At 44.6% G+C, this 20306-nt stretch overlaps 1 protein-coding gene and 1 pseudogene across 1 annotated transcript in view; one reads left to right on the forward strand and one right to left on the reverse strand.

Moving 5' to 3' along the window:
- Positions 1-20306, reverse strand: part of Alk (ALK receptor tyrosine kinase) — a 717836-nt gene that overhangs the window by 375130 nt on the left and 322400 nt on the right. The window lies entirely within an intron of this gene.
- LOC110312132 lies at positions 9016-9897 on the forward strand (annotated as a pseudogene).

Consider the following 20306-nt stretch of genomic DNA (forward strand, 5'->3'; position numbering starts at 1 on the left):
TCTCTCTCTCTCTCTCTCTCTCTCTCTCTCTCTCTCTCTCTCTCTCTCTCTCATTTTTAGTGGTAGAATAGATTTAACTGCCACTATCCACCAGTGAAATTCTACTGGAACACATACCCAACCATAAGCATGCCACTGGGAGAAGCTTTTATGTTTCCACAGCAAAGATGGGTTGTGACAGGAAATGCATGGCCTAAAACACATCTCTTATTTACTATCCAGCCCTTTACTGAAACACTGACCTCCAGTCTAGACATAGAGGAATAAAGCACCAACCAAAGTCTCAGCTTTCATGACTGCACTTGGTGAAAGGAGACAGACTTTCCACTAACAAGTAAACAAACAATAGAGAAATAGAGGAGAACAGACCCGATGGCCATGCATGGGCCGTGAGTAAGGATGAGGCTGACCTTGGAGCAGCACCTGGGAACTTCACTGGAGGGAGTCATGGGTATACAGGTGGGGGGACAAGTTCATGTGGGGGTGAACACCAAGTACAAACCCCCACAAGGACCAGAATCCTTGGCTGACACCCCCATTTAAAAATTTTCCTTACAGTGTGCATCACTGTTGGCACATGGTCAGCCAGCTCTTGCTTCTGTAGGGTGCACTGGGTGGGAGGACCTAGCACCTGGCAATTAGAGCTGAGCCTTGATGCCTCAAGACCTGTGTTTGCATGATAGCTATTCTAGAAGCCCTGCTCTCCTGCTGCAGCCTCCTGAACCTGAACTCCCTTCCTTGTGAATTCCTCTTCTCATACTGCCCCCAGATGTGAGCAAGACCTCAAATGTGGAAGCACCTTTGAAACTGATCCATGCATAAGGGGTTGAGAATCATGACACCCGGTGCCTCCCTTCCCGCCTGTGCTTCTGTTCTTTGCTTTTTGATCTTAAGTCCCTGTGGGCTGACTACCATTTATCTTGAATTGTCTGGGACAGCTTTGATTTCATACAGTTGGTGCTACTGGCTCTATAAACCACTGCAATGTCCCAGGAAGTCTCATATTTCTGCTCCTAAACTCCATCTCCCTGATGACTTCTTGGCAGGACCTTGTTTATGAAGATTTGGTGAGGAAGACTGACCTCTGGCCATGGGGACTGAAATGGGTAAAAACTTTGAACTTCTCAGACACGGGGCTTCCTGCAGGATAGTATTTTCTATAGGTTTGTTCTTGGGACAAACATGTGGCCATAGACTCTTCTTAGCTGCTGTCCAGGTCCTGGGAATGGGATTCTTAGACCGTCTTTGCTATGCTGGAGACAAGCTGGCCATGAACTCACACATTCCCTTCAAGAAAGGATGCCTTCAAGATGCAGAGGAGCTGTGGGAAGCTTTGATGCTTGAGAGATGCCTGCCAGAAAGTGACATGTGAGAACCAAGGGTTTTCATTATTAATTCTTGTTCCACTGCAACTTCAGAGGGTTCAGCCACGTGCCAGGGACACTACAGGCTGCCACAGGGGTCTGTTTCCTCCTGTCTGCAGATTCCCTTGCACGGTCTTCCCCTCTGACAGTTTCGGATGGGCTGAACTGGGTTGGCTGATGAGCTCTGATTCATAAAGTGACTAGCTTTGGGTGAAAATTTTCATAGGACTCAAGGCACACTGATCGTGGGTCAGTTTAAGAGTGAATGGGAGGGAAATGAGCATCCTTGAAAAGACTTCAGTTATGGAAAAATATTTCTTCAGGACAGGGAGTCTGGGCAGTCAGGAGAGTGAGTCTCCCAAGTCTGAGGGCCTGAGTTCAGATCTCCAGAACTCAAGTGTCTTAGGTAGAGATTCTATTGTTTGAACATAACACCGTGACCAAAAGATGAATTGGGGGGTGAAAAGAGTTTATTTGGCTTACACTTCCATATTGCTGTTCATCATCAAAGGAAGTCAAGACTGAAATACAACCAGGGCAGTGACTTGGAGACAAGAACTTATGAAAAGGCTATGAAGGAGTGCTGTTTACTGGTTGTTTCCTGGCTTGCTCACCCTGCGTTCTAATAGAACCCAGAATCATCAGGCAAGGGATGGTCCCCTCTATAATGGACCGACCCCCCCCCCAATCAATCAATAATTAAGAAAATGCCTTACAGCCAGATCTCCTGGATGCATTTTTTCAATTGTGGTTCCTTCTTTTCAGATTACTCTAGTTTGTGTCAAGTTGACATAAAACTATTTGCACGGGGTGAGTGGGGAGGTGGTGGGCATCTCCAAAATGAAACAGAGACCTGGGGAAAGGGAGGCATCCAAGAATCAGTGGGGGTGACCTTAGCTGTGACTCACAGCATTGGGCATAGGGAGCCTGAAGAGGCCACCTCTGGAAGCCAGGCAGGAGCTTCAGTAGAGCAAGAGATACACTAACCCACCCACAAAACTTTTGATGCAAAATTTATCCTGTCTACAAGAAATGCAGGGATGGGGATGGAACAGAGACTGAGAGAATGGCAAACCAACAACTGGCCCAACTTGAGGCCCATCCCATGGGTAAGCACCAATTCCTGACATTATTAATGATACTCTGTTATGCTTGCAGATAGGAGTCTAGCATGGCTGTCGTCTGAGAGGCAGCTGACTCAGACAGATGCAGAGCTCTACAGCCAACCAGTGGATGGAGCTTGGGGACTCTTATGGAAGAATAGGAGAAAGGATTGCAGGCCCCAAAGGGGATAGGAACTCCACAGAAAGATCAATACAGTCAACTAACCTGGACCCCTGGGCCTCTGAGTCTGAACCACCAACCAATGAACATACATGGGTTGGACCTAGGCCTCCCGGCTCATATGTAGCAGATGTGCAGCTTGGTCTTCATGTGGTCCTGAACAACTGGAACAGGGGCTATCCTGAAACTGGTGCCGATATGTGGATATGTTCTTCTAGCTGGTATGCCTTGTCTGGCCTCAGTAGGAGAGGATGTGCCTAGCCCTGCAGAGACTTGATGTGCCAGAGTTGGGGAATACCCAGGGGACCCCATCCACTCAGAGGAGAAGGGGAAATAGGACGAAATATTGTGAGAGGGAGGGACCAGGATGTAAAGTGAGTGCCATGGTACTTTGTGTGCTCCCAGAGATGGAGAGATAGGAAGCAGAAGCTTCCAGGTCAGGACAGCTATCCTGGCCCCATGTGTGACATTCCAGGCCAATGAGAGACTATGTCTCAAATAATATGTAGAATGCACCTGACAAATGGCACTCAGAAATGCCCTATGACCTCTGCAAGTGTGTCATGAACTAGAATATCCTCCATGAGTGAACACGTATACACACACATACATTAAAAAGTATATGATGAAATTAAAGGTTTTTAAAACCGACAAAGTAAAGTCTTTTATTGTTGCACAGTCTAATAAACATTTCTTGCCTACAGTCTTATTTTATGGCAATCTGTGAATGTTTTAACCTGCTTTTATCAGTCTCTTGTCTCCTTTGTCATCTACGTAGGACTGAGGCCTATTATGAGAGTGTATGAAAGGTCCCCATCTCCCATAGCACCCCAGTCCCCCATCTGACCACATCTAAAGGATTGCTGTGGCGCCATGACATTTTAATTTGCTAGAATGAGACAGAATGTGAGCGGGCAGGTTCGGGTCTCTGCATTTATCTTGCTTGGGGGAAATTAGTGCTGGCTCAAGAGCACACCCACTATATACACCAATGAAAAAACACAATTCAATTTGTGTTGGCATCTTTAGGAGAGCAGGGCAGCCATTTGTTAAGTGCAGGGTAATTCAGTGCCTGTTTTTGCAGAGAAGCAGCACTGAATCCCCAGGTTGGCAATTTTTTGCCGGTGGATAAGTGAGTTCCCAGCCCTTTGCAAAGTTTCTGGGTAGACAATCGCTCCTTTGCTGTGTTGGGGCCAGGAATGTTGTTTCTGTTGGCCACACCTGCTTGGTTCACCAAATATGTAACAGCATCCTCACATATGTCCAGGTTCCTCACATCAGGTCCCTAGTTGGAGACCTTGTGGAAAGACATACATAGATGACCAGAGTGGTGCAGCAGGGCTGCATTTGTTCTCGAGAACTTCCTGTACACTTGGCCATCTTGACTTGCCTGTGGGCTCCTGCTTGTCCTACATCTAAGCAGAAGGAATGAGAGTTTCGAGCGAGAGACTGAAGCCCTTCTGTTTCACCTTTAGAGGATGGAAAGAAGGTGGATATAGGGTCAGGAACAGAGGCTGACTGACTTGCTCCTCAAGGCTGCATGACCTGTAATAGGGGTTATTTTAGAGACTGGTAGACGAGTGACAAGGAGAAATATGTGCTGAAAATCACATTCTCAAATAACCATAACACATTACCCAAGTCACAGTGTGCTTTGCCCAAACTCACCAGCTCTACAGGGCCCTCAAAAGAGCAGGAGACAAATCTCAACCCCGCCCCCTCCCCCACCTCCTGCTTGCTCTAGGTCTGGCCAGCCAGTCCTTGAGGGGACAGATCCCTCCATTTCCCTTTTCTCTGCTTCCTTCCTGCAAACACACAGTAGACATCCCATCCCCCGACTACACACAATCCTGGCTGCTCCCCACATCAATTGCCATTTGGCAATTTAGTGAGGCCAAGGGCTTATGTTCTCAGCTGAAGCTGTGTTGGCATTTGTCCCTCCCTGTCGAGATTGTGTCTCAGCTTGCCAAGTGCTCTTGGTGAGCCACCTGTTGATTGCTGATGCTCTAAACAGCTTCTCCTAACAGGTGGTATGGGGACATTTTAGCTCTCTGTCAGCCCATAGGGGTTACCCCTGTTCTGGGATTGCAAGGTTTTATCTGGTTCCTGAAGGAAGTTGTACTGGAAGTTTGTGCTAAAGTCCATTTGTGCTTGAGTTGGGGCATTGGACTCATCTGCGATCTCAGTGAGTTGCTCCCCCCACCCCGCCTCCTGAACCCTCCATTAGTTTATTTGTAAATAAATAAAGCTAGCACTCCAGATGAGCTTACGGCAGAAGGTCTTTGTAACGGTCCTGGAATGTCCTGTTGTGGCACCCAGCAGTCACTTTATAAACTATGCTTTCTTGCTTTCCTGCAGTGTGATGAACGTCAGCACCATGGCCATGGTCCAATGTTAGAAACATGTCTGATTGCTTTAAACAACACGGGTCACAGCAGTGAATGCACAGGGTGTGTGGAGCTGCTGAGTCCACATGGATACCCATGGAATCATGGAATCAACTGGGACCATGACAGTGAGGGATTAGTGAAGAGAAAGAAAGGTGACAAGGTCTGGTCCTAAGGGATGCCGCTGCTGCATGCTTCAAAGCTCATCACAGGGCTCGCCTTCTAGCACGAAATCCCCACGGATCTGAAGCAGCTTCTCAGCTTGCCTCCCAGGGGCCTGAAACTCACCTGGGAGCAGATCACACGCTTGGCGAGTCTCTGACCTACTTCTCATGTGGAGTGAACTGTCAGGTGGTGTGTCTTTTCTAGCTATCTCAACAGCCTAACCCACTGCTCATGGCAACCGAGTCTTCTCTTTCAGTAGGAGAGGGCCTACCATCCTTGAATCAGAGGTAAGTTGGCACATGCCAGACCAGGGTGTCGCCTCTGGCTGCACTGGGATTTCTGCTATGTGTGAAAAGGATCAGGGAGATTCCTAGCCTCTGAGCTCAGTAGAGGGTCACATGGGTTTGTGCTACACAGTGTCACCTTCAGACACTAGGGTCCAGGGTATTTTTAGACTCACAAACTACCAGAGAGGGTTTTGAAGAAGGCTCTTGGAGAACTGTCCACTGTGACCAATTCTTTATCCCACTGGGATACAGGGCTCCCATGAAGCAAAGCAAGAAGGGCCACAAAAGCCAATGGGTGCTTGGTTCCATAACAGAGGGAGCACCAGAGCTATGTCTGACGTCATCCAGCCTCTGGACCATACGGATTCCAGACTGGCTCTGCCTTGCCTGCATTCCTTCATCCTGCCTGCCTGTCACACAGCCTCAGAGATGTCTCTATGCCTTCCTGGCTGAGGATCTTTGCAAGCACACTTGCCTTTAAATTGCTGAACCTATGGGCAGATACCTCACCCTGCACTGAGGACTCTATTTCACGTCAGCCTGCCATGAAAAAGCAGTGTCTGCCTCCCCTTTCTATCCAACACTCTCTGGGTGCCTTCAAGATCCCTGTGGTTTCTTCATTTTGTTCTTCAGGGAGGCAACAGGCTTGCTCACAGGGAAGTGAAATAAAATAGATGACATCCAGCCAGATATTGATGATCATGTAGACTATCAAAACCCAGTAGCCTGCCACCACACCCTCCCTGGCCCACCACACCCTCCCTGGCCACCACACCCTCCCTGGCCACCATACCCTCCCTGGCCAAGGCACCATCCCTGGTGTTCTCTCATGGACTCTTGGTAGTTATTTCTATTCCTCTCTGCCCCACAAGTGAACTCAGCCTCTGTGAACTAACCTGGGCCTTCTCCAAGAGTACCCAGCATGCATCAGGCTAGAAAAATCACTGCTCGTAAAAGCAACTCTCGACTCTAAGAAACAGGTGCTCCAAGGTCCTGGAGAGCCTCCTGGGAGTGACGCCTGTGTTGCAGTCAATGAAGGGAGTTCCCAGCTTTCGAGGCTGGCTATGTAAAGAAAAGGTTACCAGACCTCCCGGCAAAGACTTTGGTTTTGACCAAGTTAGGCACATGCATATATTGCTCCCAGAGAGAGCATAATTTTCGGAGTCAACAGCTTCAAGTTCTTCACCCACCACAGCCCGGACTCATTGTAGGGAAAGCCATGATTCACTCCGAAGCTCCAGAACGGTATTAAATTACTTGTCCATTACAGTGTGATTTATGCTGAGTTTGGGCTGAGAGGTCCCTGCCTCGCTTTCTCCTTCTCACCCCAGTTTCAGCCACTGCCCAAACACTCGCAGTATTTATAACAGGGAAATTGGCCCTGAGACCCAGAACAGTGGCCTTTTCTCGCTGCTCATCCCCCACCCCTCTTCACCATCACCAACCTTTTATTTATTTTTCTTTTCTTTTTTTCTTTTTTTCTTTCTTTCCTTCTTTTTTCTTCTTCCTTCCTTCCTTCCTTCCTTCCTTCCTTTCTTTCTTTCTTTCTTTCTTTCTTTCTTTCTTTCTTTCTTTCTTTCCTTCCTTCCTTCCTTCCTTCCTTCCTTCCTTCCTTCCTTCTTTCTTTCTTTCTTTCTTTCTTTCTTTCTTTCTTTCTTTCTTTCTTTTTGCTAACATTTGATTTTATGTGTATGTCCAGAGGATTCTTAAGCCATGGGAAAATTCAATTTGTTTTTGTTATTATTATCATTATTAAAGTTCAACTGCTGCCCTGGCAGTCCAATTCATTAATCCATTTTTCTCACTGAGGGTAGATTGCTCACGTCAAGCCGTAATTACCGTATACTACCTCCGTAACAGCCTGCTGATTATCCCAACATCTGAAAAGCTGCCTTTTGTAAATTACATTGCAACTAATGAAGCCCAGATGCATCCTCTTCACCGTCCTCTCTCATGCAGTCTCTTGCTGGCTCTCTGTCACGTACAGGAGCCAAATCACAAGGCCAGTGCTGGCATCCGAATGTCATCATTACCAAAGCCCAGGGCTACTGTCTCTTCTCATGCTGTGACTGCATAAAAATCAGATCTGCAGAAAACCCTTCTAATCTGAGATACCTTCTCCCAAAGTTTGATTGGGAGTCAGGTTAGAGTTTCCATTATTACAGGGGACACAGAAAAATTCAGTTACCAGCCCCCATTTTAATTTGGGATAATATGGAATATAAAGAATATGTGGTCCCTATCGGGTAGGTACAAGGGCTGTGATTTTCAAATTACACCAAAAAGATGTGAAGGGAAGGTGGTCATCCATATGACAGTTTAGTTCAGCTTGAAAAAAGACAGTCCCTGGTGCAGTTTGAGGCTATTTATGCTGCCCAGTCATGAGGCCTCAAAGATGCTGAGCAGAAAGCCTGTGCCTGTACCTGGACTCAGAGTGACCAGGTCTGGGGCTGGCCAGGTTTGCCAACTGGTGGTTTATGGGCCCTTCCTGGCATGGTATTCCCATGTCTTCTGAAGAAAGAAAGAAATATCAAGGATACAGGGATGGATCAGCGTTGGAGAACATATGGTGTCTCTTGTACCAAATTTTGCCAGATATGTCTCTTCTACATATATCTTAGGTTGTCACTAAATAACATCATGGACCAAAGTCTACCCATGACAACCTTTCAGAAGAAAAGTTAACCTGTAGCTCCATTACCAAGAGAACATTCTGCTATGCCAACTTCCTCGCTAGACTCCACTCATCGTTCTCCATGTCAGTGTCCTGGAAAAGGGAGATCTGGGAATCGGAAGGATGATTGGGTGCACCGGATGCTGTGCTTGTGGCTCGTGGTTAGAGAGATGGGAATCTCCACTTGTACCAAGAACCAAGTCCCTAAGGAAGAATGATCCCCTCTGTTAACCAGGACAGCGAGGGAGGAGAGAGAGAGAGAGAGAGAGAGAACACAAGACATAGACTCAGAGAGAGACACAGACACTGAAGCAGAGGAGACTTGCATTTCTTTCCAATGTCACTGCATAAAGAAATAAGACTGAATTGAAATCCAGAGAAAGCATTTTGTCCTCCTCTTTGCTTCTGTCTTCCTAATACTTCCTGTTGCTCTGAAGAAACATCACAAGAAACCTTTGAAAAAAGGGTGTGTGTGTGTGGTGTGTGTGTGTATATGTATATATTTCAGCTCATAGTTCAAAGGTGGCGGGGAGGTCTTGGTGGCTAGTCACAGAGTCTACAGTTAGAGGCAGATAACGGTGGATGACATGCTCAGCTCACTTTCTCAGGTTAGGGAGCCCAGGAACCGGGACTACACTGGTGCCCCTCACAGTTAAGAAGGCTCTTCCCAGCTCATTTAACCTAATGAAGATGATCCCTCACAGCATGGCCAGAGCCTTGGCTCTTAGGTGATTTGGAGCCTGTCTAGTGAACACTGGATGTCAACTATCATGGTTTCCAACTGTTACCTATATATTAAAACATGAATAAGTGGGTAGTGGCCATTGCAGAAACATTGTTTAGGTGGACACGAGATGACCGGTTCAAACGAATTAAAGCCACCGGAGGATGGCATCTCCTCCGTTAAGTTCAGCCCCAACACATCCCAGTTCCTCCTGGTCTCCTCCTAGGATAGACAGTCTACGATCCAACGCATGCCTGGAGTGGTGGATTAGATCATCAACTGAACATGCATGATTTGAACACTGATCAAGAAAATCCTTTGGAAGTCATGATGCCCCTATCAGATGTGTTGAATACTGTCCAGAAGTAAACATGATGGTTACTGGATCAGACAGTTAAACTGTGGGACCCCAGAACTCCTTGTAATGCTGGGACCTTCTCCCAGCCAGAAAAGGTCTACACCCTGTCAGTGTCTGGGGACAGGCTGATTGTGGGCACGGCGGGCCGCCGAGTGCTGGTGTGGGACCTGAGGAACATGGGCTATGTGCAGCAACGTAGGGAGTCCAGCCTGAAGTACCAGACTCGCTGCATCTGAGCCTTCTTGAACAAGCAGTGTTATGTGTTGAGCTCCATCGAAGGCCGAGTGGCTGTGGAATACTTGGACCCAAGCCCTGAGGTTCAGAAGAAGTACGCCTTCAAGTGCCACAGGCTAAAGGAGAACAACATGGAGCAGATATAACCAGTCAACGCCATCTACTTCACAACATCCACAACACGTTTGCCACAGGTGGTTCGGATGGATTCGTAAATATTTGGGACCCATTTAACAAGAAGCGCCTGCGCCAGTTCCATCGGTACCCCACCAGCATCACTTCCCTTGCCTTCAGTAATGACGGAACTATGCTGCAATAGCATTGTCATATATGTATGAGATGGATGACACCGAGCATCCTGAAGATGGTATCTTCATTCGCCAAGTGACAGACGCAGAAACAAAGCTCAAGTCCACGTAATCATCTGATGAAAGTGGTTTCTCTGGGAAAGCTTTGCTTCCTACAAACACGCGCTTCCCCTAAGGCCTGCTTGCAGCCATTGGGCACTTGGTCTAGTGTGTGGATTTCTATGTCTTCTGTCATAACAGAATTGTCTCTGTGTCCTGTGATTGTTTTGGGTAGGGACGCTTTGTATCCTTGTACAGTAGTCTGACGATTCTCCTCTCCTAAGCCATTTTTTTGTTTGTGTTTGCTATCTAAAACTGTTATATTTTTCTGCTGTCTAGTAAATTAGGGATTTGGGACTTTTAAAAGTTTGGGTGTTTGTAAACATTTTGGTAATTAGTGTCATTTATTGCATAACAAGGCTTCTCTTAGGCAAAGTACCCTTTGTCAGAGGACATTAGAGGTGACGTTTGACTAAATGTACCATGCCTTACTTATTATATCTGCTCTTGTACCAGGGGGTCAGCCCTGGGTAAAGGCATCCACTTGACTTCTTTCAGCCATTTTTTTGCTCCTGTTTCTTTGGAGGCTCAGTGAGGCCCGGGAGCCAGCTCTGTGGCTTCTCAGGATGGGCACAGACTGGCAGCATCTGCGTGGCTGCTAGCAGTGCCAGTGTGGTAGGGCTCATGCTTCCCTGGGCTGACGATACCATCCTCTGCCGACAGAGCCAAAGGGCCGGCCCCTCTGGACTTAGCCATCAGCTGCTACGTCAGAGTGAAGCCCTCGGGATGATAAATGCTGTAACAGCCAGGAGCTGCTGGTGGGATTGGTCTTCTGGTGTGGTTTTTAAAGTCATAACCACTTGAGCATAAATTTCAAACATTGTATAACTTAAAAGAGAATGGGCCATTGTTAAAGGTGACCAAATTAAAACCGTGTTATGGACTTATGTTTGAAGTGGGAGCTTCTGATGGTTCCATTTGGCTGTCCCTCTGTCCCTAAATGTGTCTCCTGCCCCCTGTGTGCCACCTGTGCAGCTCACCCTCTCAATTTGCCTGTTTATTAAAGTTACCTTTGCTGCCCCCAAAAACCACCCCCAAAACATGAATAAACATTGGCCTTACTATTTATCTTATGTGTTTGTATGTGTGTGTGTGTGTGTGTTTGTGTGTGTGTGTATGTACATGTGTTCAACCTGCATGTGTTTGTACATGTTCGGAGAGCAGAGAACAATCACAGGTGTCATTCTTCGGGTGCTATTTGCCATGATTTGAGAGAGGATCTTAGCTGGCCCAGAGCTTGCCTTGTAAGTGAGACGGCCTTGCCAGTGAGTCCCAGAGATCTGCTTGCCTGTGCATTCTCAGCCCTGGGATTATAAGCACAAACCCCTATGGGCTTTTGTGGTGGTGGCTTGTTTGGTTGGTTTGGTTTTGATTTGGTTTTTCACCTTGGTGTTGTAGACCTAACTCAGGACCTCACCCTTTGTACTGCAAGCACTTTACAGATCACGTTTTCCTCTATGGTACATGTACCATGCTTCATATTCACAAAGACTCCCTTTCCCCAGTCCTGAATCTGTTTAGACAAAGAAAGTCTTTTTATATAGACAGGAGGGAAGTTGCCCAAGGCTACTTCTGGTCAGTGGGAGCTCTTGACCCTGCTCTATTAATTCAAGAAAATTTACAGTGACCTTTCTGCCTCTTCGATAGACGCCAGTCAAAACAGAGCCCTCCCCACCAAGAACACAGGTCAGATGTATATTAAACTCTCATCAATTTTTTTTTATCCCATTAAATTTTAACACCCAGATCTCTATGTTCTGTTCTTTCATGGTCCAATCACCACCAGTAAGTTGCTTCCTTTCTCTGCAAGAACCCTATCCTGGGAGCTGCTCTCTGGTTGCTTCCGTAGTCGTATATGGAAGAGCAGTCCTCTGTTTCTTGTGCAATGTCTCTCAACACTGAACTTGTAAAATTAGATAAACTTTCTATAGCAAACATGGATTGCTATCAGGCTAAAAGGCTGTCCATGCCTCTGGGGCGCTGTGTAGCCTCCAGCTGAAATCTCATTATCTGCCTAAATTTGTTTACTAAATAAATGAGACAACCTATTTATTTATTATGTAGATTTAATTTGACGTTGACTTATTTACATGTCTATCAACACTCACCACCCTCTCTAACTCAGTATCCAAGCTGGCCTCTCTGACTATAACATGACACAATAAGAAATTAGCTTCGGTCTGCACAGATCTCCGAGTGTCAGTGGGCAGAATGCTAAAGGCAAAGCCAGACGGACTGTGGTGAGAGCAGCCGAAGTTCAAAGGAGAAAATACAAAACTCCCCAAACTCTGAAAAAAAATCCACCACGTCTAATCTTAGGCCACAGGAAAATGAGTCTCTGTGCAGCATCCCTCAGTCAAATCTAGCAGAATGAAATACGAGAGGAATAGTAAGACACAGTGAAAGTCTGGGCATGGTGGGAAGGCTTGTAATCCCAGTACTCAGGAGACAGAAGAAAGAGGAAGTCGGAGCTAGCATGATCTACACAGTGAGTTCCAGGCCAGCTAGGGCTGCATAGCAAGACTCTATCAAAATAGAGAGGAGATGGGGAAAAGGAGGAAGGGGAAGGGGGAGGGAGGAAGGGCAGAATGGAGAATAAGGAGAAAGAGGAGGAAGAGGAGAAGGATGGAGATATGAGAGGAGAGAGAGAAAGAGAGAGAGAGAGATGAAGAGAGGGAGAGAGGGAGAGAGAGAGAGAGGGAGGGGGAGAGGGAGAGGGGAGACCCAACCTCAAAATAGACAAATAAGTATTAAAATTATAAAAACTCTGTAAATCAGCGTCCAAGCTTTTGTAGTGATTTCCAGGATGTAAGAATGGCTCACAGTTGCTGTACCTGCACAAACCCAGTTGCTCTAACTTGAGCAGCAGTGAAGTGCTCACATTCCTGCTTCCAGCTCCCTTCTCATGAGTCCCACAGTACTGTCAGTGAAGGGCATCATCTCTAAGAGACAGTAGTATAAACAGAAAAGCTAAAGCTACTGAATGGGGCCAGTTGAGATCACTCATGGGTCAAGGCACTTGCCATCAACCTTAGTGACCCAAGCTCAATACCAAATCAACAGGGGTAGAAGGAGAGCAAACTTCCTAGCCTTCTGCCGTCTGCTCACACTTTGTGGCATACATGACCCCCCATACCTATAAATTTTGAAATACAATTGAAATGAAAATAATTACAAATATAATTATCAAAACAGTAAAAGATAACTTCACTCAATGTTTAGCTATTACACTCTTAAGACTCTTGAAAATAACTGTTCTAAAACAAACCCTCATCTCTAACTTTACTTCATGAGTCAAGGCATAGGACAGGCTCATTCACTATGGTATTGAGCTACTTCAGATGGTAAACTTAGATTTTCTTCTCAAAATAGCAGGACATATACAAGTTTACTTCCTCCCTGTCTCTGTCTCTGTCTCTGTCTCTGTCTCTGTCTCTGTCTCTCTCTCTCTCTCTCTCTCTCTCTCTCTCTCTCTCTCTNGAGAGAGAGAGAGAGAGAGAGAGAGAGAGAGAGAACAAGCAAGCAGACAGCATAGCAAGGCTAACTATAGACTTTCCATGAATTGTTTCCGTTTTTATTGCATGTTAAGTGATACTCCATTTTCTATTGTTTTTCTGTTTATAAGGATTGAACCTCGAGAGGTGTTGTGCATGCTAGACAAGTACTCTTACCATGGAATGACTTCCTCAGCCTTACTAATTTGAAAGACTGGATTTCCTTGTGAATTTTTTTTTTTCTGAAGTAAACTCTGAGAAAAGGTGGTGGCTGGCTTATTTGGATCTTAACAGAACCTTGCAAAAATATTGACCAGTATTTTATATTCAGGCAAAGCTGGGCTAAACACCTTTAGAGTTGTGAGTGTTGGCTCTGGCTTCTGGAGGGATGTAGTACACACTGAGTGGCCACAGAAGGCAGTTGACAATTAGGGGTTCTCAGAACAAACTTTAGAAGAGTGGATTTTAGGGATGGAGTTACAGCTTATGGATAGAGTGCTTGTCTAGACAGGCTGGTTTCCATGCCCTAGAGCCCACCTTAGACGTAGCTGGATAATCAGGTTACTTTTCTGATTAGCCATTAGCATAGAGAAAACAGCCCACACTTAAGGACCACTGTAAGCAACACCACCTCCAACATATCCTGTAGCACTGTGCTATACAGGGCCAGGTCTCTTCAAGCATTAATATCAAATTGTTACTTGCTTGGTCTAGTTTTAGACCACACACATTTTAAAGCAGCCGATTAGATTTTGCTGTACATACATTGTGAATTTTGTAGGTGAAATCACTCCATGTTTTCTGTATGCAACGAGGGAAGCTTATAGCCAAGTATATAACTTGGTCTATCAGCTACATCATAGTATGTGACACTGTTTGGGGGTACTTAGAAGCTACAGGACAAATATTCTAGCCATATTTTCTCCTCTAGATTTCCTAAGTATCTTCATTTTACTCAATTATTCACATTTTAAATTTTAATTTTTAATATGCATGAACATATAATTTAAAATATTTAGAAGCAGGCTGGAAGATGGCATGTGGAAGATTTGGCTCACCAGCTAAAGGTGGTTGCTGCTAAGCCTGACAACCCAAGTTTGATCCCTAGGACCTAAATGGTAAGGAGAGGATGGACTTCTGTAAGTTGTCCTCTGACCTCCATGTGCAGGCTGTAGTGTGTGCTGCGTATATACATGTACATAACACATACTCACATATAAATACATATAATATTTTAATGTTTCAAGGTTATTCATTTATTTATTTTTGAAACATGATCTCATATATTCCAAGCTCAAATTGGCTGTGCAGCTGAAGATGACCTTGAACTTGTGATCCTCCTGCCTCCCCTTCCCATGTTCTAAGATTAAAAGTCAAATCACTATATCCAATATAGTCAGTTCTGGGGATGGAATCCAGGACTTTGTGTATTCTAGAAAGGCACTGTGCCAATTTAACTACATGTCTAGCACTAAATGTTTAGCACCAGTAACTGTTCATTGCAAATGATGGTGTAAGGAAAGAAAACTGAAGAATCAATTTTGATGTCAACATATGGAAAAAGAACAGTAACAAATAGTTAACAAAATAGTAATACCTATTATTACTTTATGGCAATTGTTCTGGCAAAGTTGAAACTAAAAGTATGTGAAAGTTTGTTTTATATTTCTTTAAATGTTTAATATTTTTTAAAATTAATATTTCTTAAAAATTAATATTTCTTAAAATGTTTAATTGTGTGCATGTGCCACTATGTAGGTATGTACCATGAGGGCATGTGCTCAGGCAAGCCAGAGAGGACATCAGAATGGATCCATTGGAGCTGAAGTTACAGGCAGTTGTAAGCTTCCCCGTATGGTCCTGAGAACCGAACTTGGGTCCTCTATGGCTCTTAATCTCAAGCCATCTCTCTGGTCCCTTGTTTCATATTTATGTACCCCACCCTCAGTAGATTCATGAGCATTTTTTGATATCATTTATATATATATATATATATATGCATTTTAATTGGGGGCTTGCAGTACATTTTTCAGGTTTTCCAGGTTTTTCTCTTTCCTGCTTGTTTTGGGTTATTTTGGTATTAGCAATATTGTTGTTAAAAATATTCCCAGAATTTACTTTTAGCTTCTAATCATTATCTTAGGATCAGTTCGTAAGAGTCACTTACTTGGCCTCAGTAACATTCTGGGGCTTTCTGTGAGCATGACATGAGTCTAGCAGCATAAGAAGTTTGCCTGCTTTATTTGCATCCTTGCTGGATTTATTGTGTTATCACTAGACTACTGATAACTTTGTAGCTGAAAATGGGTTGTTTTGTAATTATCCGGTTTGATGACGAGCCATCTCAATGACTTTTCATCCCCTGTCAATGCCTTTGATGGTTTCTTCTTTGAATTGTTGCTTTCTGTCGGTGTCCATTTTTCTTTGGGAGGTATTAATGCCTCTTTCTGATTTACATGAAGCTTTTTATGTGAATTCAACTACATCAATTATTTTTCTATTAGTTTTGAGAAATACATTTTGTGTTTCCATTATGTTATAATTTCTGGATCACAGGCTTTTAATCCTTATATAACCCGCTCAATAGACTTGTTAAGTTTAGTTCTTATCTACATCTGAGAATAATTATCTGCATACACATGTCAAAACTGCTTTTGTCTTTTAGACTTAACTATGTAAATTCAGCAAAAATCCATAATTAATCTTGGTGGGTCTAGGCATTTGTCAGTTTCAGGACATGGACTCAAAAGAACACATTCGTTTTCACAACATCCTCTGGGCCAGTGTATTGTTCTCTAGCCCCGGAACCAGAATCATCTGCAGCATTTGTTCGACAGGTTTCTTTGGAAGGCAGGCAACAGCCTAAGTGAATTTGGAAGGCATGTCTCCCCATTGTAAGGTCCATGTCCAGACCTCACTACTGTACATGTAGAGCTCAAACAAGTAAGCAAAGAAAAACAAAACAAAACAAAACAAAAACAAAACAACAACAACAACAAAAGAGGATGGGGATGTAAAATCCTTAAGTTGTTCCCAAAGTTTAGAATAACAACTTTGCAAGACTTTGGGTGAGTTCCAGACTCAATAGGGAACTGAAAGAGCCTTAGACTGAGGGCCCCATGAATGAGGTAGGTGTATGCTTACCTGCCCAAGATGGTGGGACCTGGCTCACTTCTGACCATCCACCTTTCTCTTTGTCACTCTATCCATTCTGAGAACCTCATCTTATTTGGAGTCTTTCTCTATAGGTGTTTGGTTAAATGCTATCCCAGGCCAAATGAAGTAGCTGTAACTAACCCCCATAGGAAGTGGATGGAATTGTCTTATGCTTCAGCCGTGGACATAGGAACCAAGTCCCTGGTCTTCCAGTGTAGCAAGCAGATCAATGTGTTCTGGCTGTTGCCTGATGTATGTTACACCTGTCTTCCATAACTGATTTCAGCCTGCTGCTTATTTTTCAGCACAACCCAAAGCATTGATTTCACAATGAAGGATAAAGCCAAGATGATATGGAGCCTGCTTTTCTGAGCAATCGTTCCTCCGTGTGCCCCTAGGAGAGTAAATCATGTATCTAGTAGATTGTGTCATCTCCTCCTCCACCTCCTCCTCCTTCTCTTCTTCAGTTGTGCTGAAGTCTATCTCTCTGCTGGGGTGCCCAGGGGCTTTCCACATGCCAGTGGGAGAGAAGGTTAGGAATCGGGGGTCTTTGGTCTATACTTCCCCTCAGGGCATCTATGCATCAGGCAGGAAGAGGAAGACAGAACCCAAGACAAACAGGATCCAGCAACTTGGGAGCCAGTGTTGAGAATACTGCAGGGGCTGGAGGAGAGAAAGCCCTCTTAGAGAGTATTGAGTGCAGTGCTTTAAGACAAAGGCCTGTCCCATGTTGATCACTAATGAAGCGGCCCTCTGAGATGATTCATGCTTTTTCATATTGCTTTCTTTGAGGGTGGATGTGACTGCATATACTTTATTCAAAATGAACCAGGGATTATATACTGCTTGGGGGAAGGACTACTCAGGAAGGGAAAGTTATTGGCTGAAGGCACAAGGCTATCTAGATACCTCTTTAGCATGGAGTAAAACTCCAGGTGTTAGTGCTACATGACCGAGTACCCATGGTCCTCAGAGAGGTGTCCTGATTTCATGTTCCAGAGCAGGTACAGTGACAGATAGGGAGTGCTTCATCTTCTGTTTTCCTCAAATCTCTGAGATTCCTGGGGTCTGAGCTCACTCAGCCTTATCAGTTCTTACACCTGTCTGTTAGCACGGTCCCACATACCCTACATTCTTTCTCTCCCTCCTCCTCTTCCTCCCTTCCTCCTCTTACAAAGACAAAGGACCTAGAGGAGGCTCTGGAAGCTATTTCTTTTTTTCAGTTGAGGCACAAGCTCAGCCACGAATTCTCTGGCCTTGCACAAACAAACAAACAAACAAACAAACAAACAAACAAACAATATCACCTGCTTGGTTTTCTGAACACACAGAACTGTCGGGAGCTCCATTTCTCCCTTTGACATCTTTCATTCCCAATCTTCCATACGAATAACTGAAATGAGTGCTGGCATTGTTTTGGTCAACTTCCAAAACAAAGCTGAAAGATTCTGTGTGTGCTGCAGTCAATACTTTTTCATGTGCTAAAGATAACAGAATATAAAGAGTTTATTCCTTCCAAAGCAAGAATTTATAGCGATATCAAAATATTGATAAGGTGGAGGGGTGTGGGACTGAGGAAAGAGTAGGCAAACAGAGAGATAAGCTCTACAGTGTATGAAGAGGTTTATTATCTCTGAATCCAGCCCTCTCTCTCTGAATCCAGCCCTCTCTCTCTCTCTCATTAGCCTAAGAGAGCAATGAATGGATCCAGCAGTATTTGGATCAACGCATGAGCTGGCATTAGGACTGCTCACAGCTCACACTCAAGATGTTAAGAGGGAGAGACTCTCTGCGCATGCACTATATCCCCATTTGCTCTTAGAAAAGTGTCAACCAGGACAATAAGTTACACTGCTGTCCTGGTTATTCATGTTGAAGATGAAGAAGGATTGAAGTCAGTTCAGTCCCAAGTTATCCCAGAAGCTGGCGATCCCCTCCTGAAAAGGACCAGATAGTAAATATTTTGGGCCTTGCAGACCAGATGGCCTATGTTTAAACTACTCAACTCAGCTGTTGCAGGGAAAGTGTCCGCAGACAATATTAAACCAATGAGCTTGGCCGCGTGCCAACTAAATTTCATAGGCACAGAAATTTGATTCCATGTAATTTTCACTTGTCACAAAGCAGCTCTTTTCTTTTGATTTTGCTTCAGGCGTTGAGAGTGTCAAAACTAGTCTTCGCCTACAAGTCACCTTAGACTGCAGGCTGTCCCTGTTTGTGATCTGTCTCCTTCATGCACACACTAGGTGCTGAGACGTGGCCTGGTAGGTCTTGTTCTGTGCAGTACTGGGCTTTATTCACATTTATCAGCTACAGAAGACTGGGTTCTTTCGCTTTAACAATGCGATTCTTCTTTGCTAGCCTTTTGACCCACTTTCTGGAAATCTGAGAGAGGGAGTTTGATGAACGTGAGCACTCCAGGTGGGACAAACTGATGTCCTGATGTCTCAGAGCTGCCCGATGGGCCAAGGTGGTCAAGTTGGGATAACAAGATTTATAGGTTTGATTAAGTCACAGGTTTACCATACAGGCCTCTAAAAAGTCTCAGAAACCCAGAGCCCTCTGTCCTCATACTGTGACTGTAAATACATCCCAAGGGTTGGCGATCCCCAAGTCGGGCTCTATTCATGACCCACACTGCAGCACCTCCTCGTCACCCATATTCTGTCACCCATCAGACGAGGTGTCACTGCCTAGATCAAAGGATCTCATCACCATGCAGAGAACCTGCGTAAAGTATGTCCGTGTATTAGAACTGGCCACCAGGGAGCAGGCAGCCTTCCACCAGGTATAAACGCTTTGGGAGAATAGGAAACAAATAGCAAAGTGTCCTTCAGCAAGCTTGTCAACCTGCCAGTCTGAAATGGCTTTGGGGGTCATCATGTTAAAAGCTTCCAGTATAGGCAATAAGACATAATTGAACACATCACAGGAGAGTCAGCCCTGGACTGCCACCTGCCTAGATCAGTTTGCCTGGCTTGTCAGCAAAAGAGTTTTGTTTATTTTTTATTATCAACAATTTCATAATCTACAGGACAATGGTAGCTGGAGCATAGGATTCTGACCTGGAGGCATTTTAAAAAACAAATATATTCTTAACCATAAAACAATTGAATTATCTTGAATAGGACACTTGCGGCAGTTTTATTACATGCTAACTCCACAAAGACCAATCACCAATTTGAATTGTACTAATTAGTCAACAACATTCACCTTGCCTCATGGCTAGGTTCTGGGGTTTGCTTTCACTTGGACATCTTCAAAGGTTTTTGGTTTGCTTTGTTTTTATCCAAACTCATTTTCATGCTCAATGAAAATACTTTCTTTGACCAACCTTGTCAAACTCCTAGAAGTTCCACTAGCTCATCTGTGTATTTCCTTGTAAAATCCAGTTCTAGTAAGAACCTTGATCATCTAGCTTATTGAAAGCCTTTCCTCCTAAATATGGCCAAGCTGGGATCTTGCCTTTCCTCATCCAATGTCCCCATACGATATCTGCTGGCCCGGGTCTGGCTTTAGCAAAAACCAGACGGTTCAGCCAGGATCCCCTCTACTCTAATGTTTGGCAATATGAAAAAGAGATTCATAATGTTGTACCCACTGACCTGCTTCTTGGATATCTACACTACACCCAACCATGCTATATTGTGTGTTAGCCAAGCTTTTCTCTCTCTTTTTTTCTGCTGCAAAATACCATTGCAGCAGACTCTGTTCCAGTCTTTAATAAAATCCTCCCTACTATGCTTGAACAAAATGACATTGGATAATTTAT

Source organism: Mus caroli, chromosome 17 (assembly GCF_900094665.2).
Source record: "Mus caroli chromosome 17, CAROLI_EIJ_v1.1, whole genome shotgun sequence".
Taxonomy (NCBI): domain Eukaryota; kingdom Metazoa; phylum Chordata; class Mammalia; order Rodentia; family Muridae; genus Mus; species Mus caroli.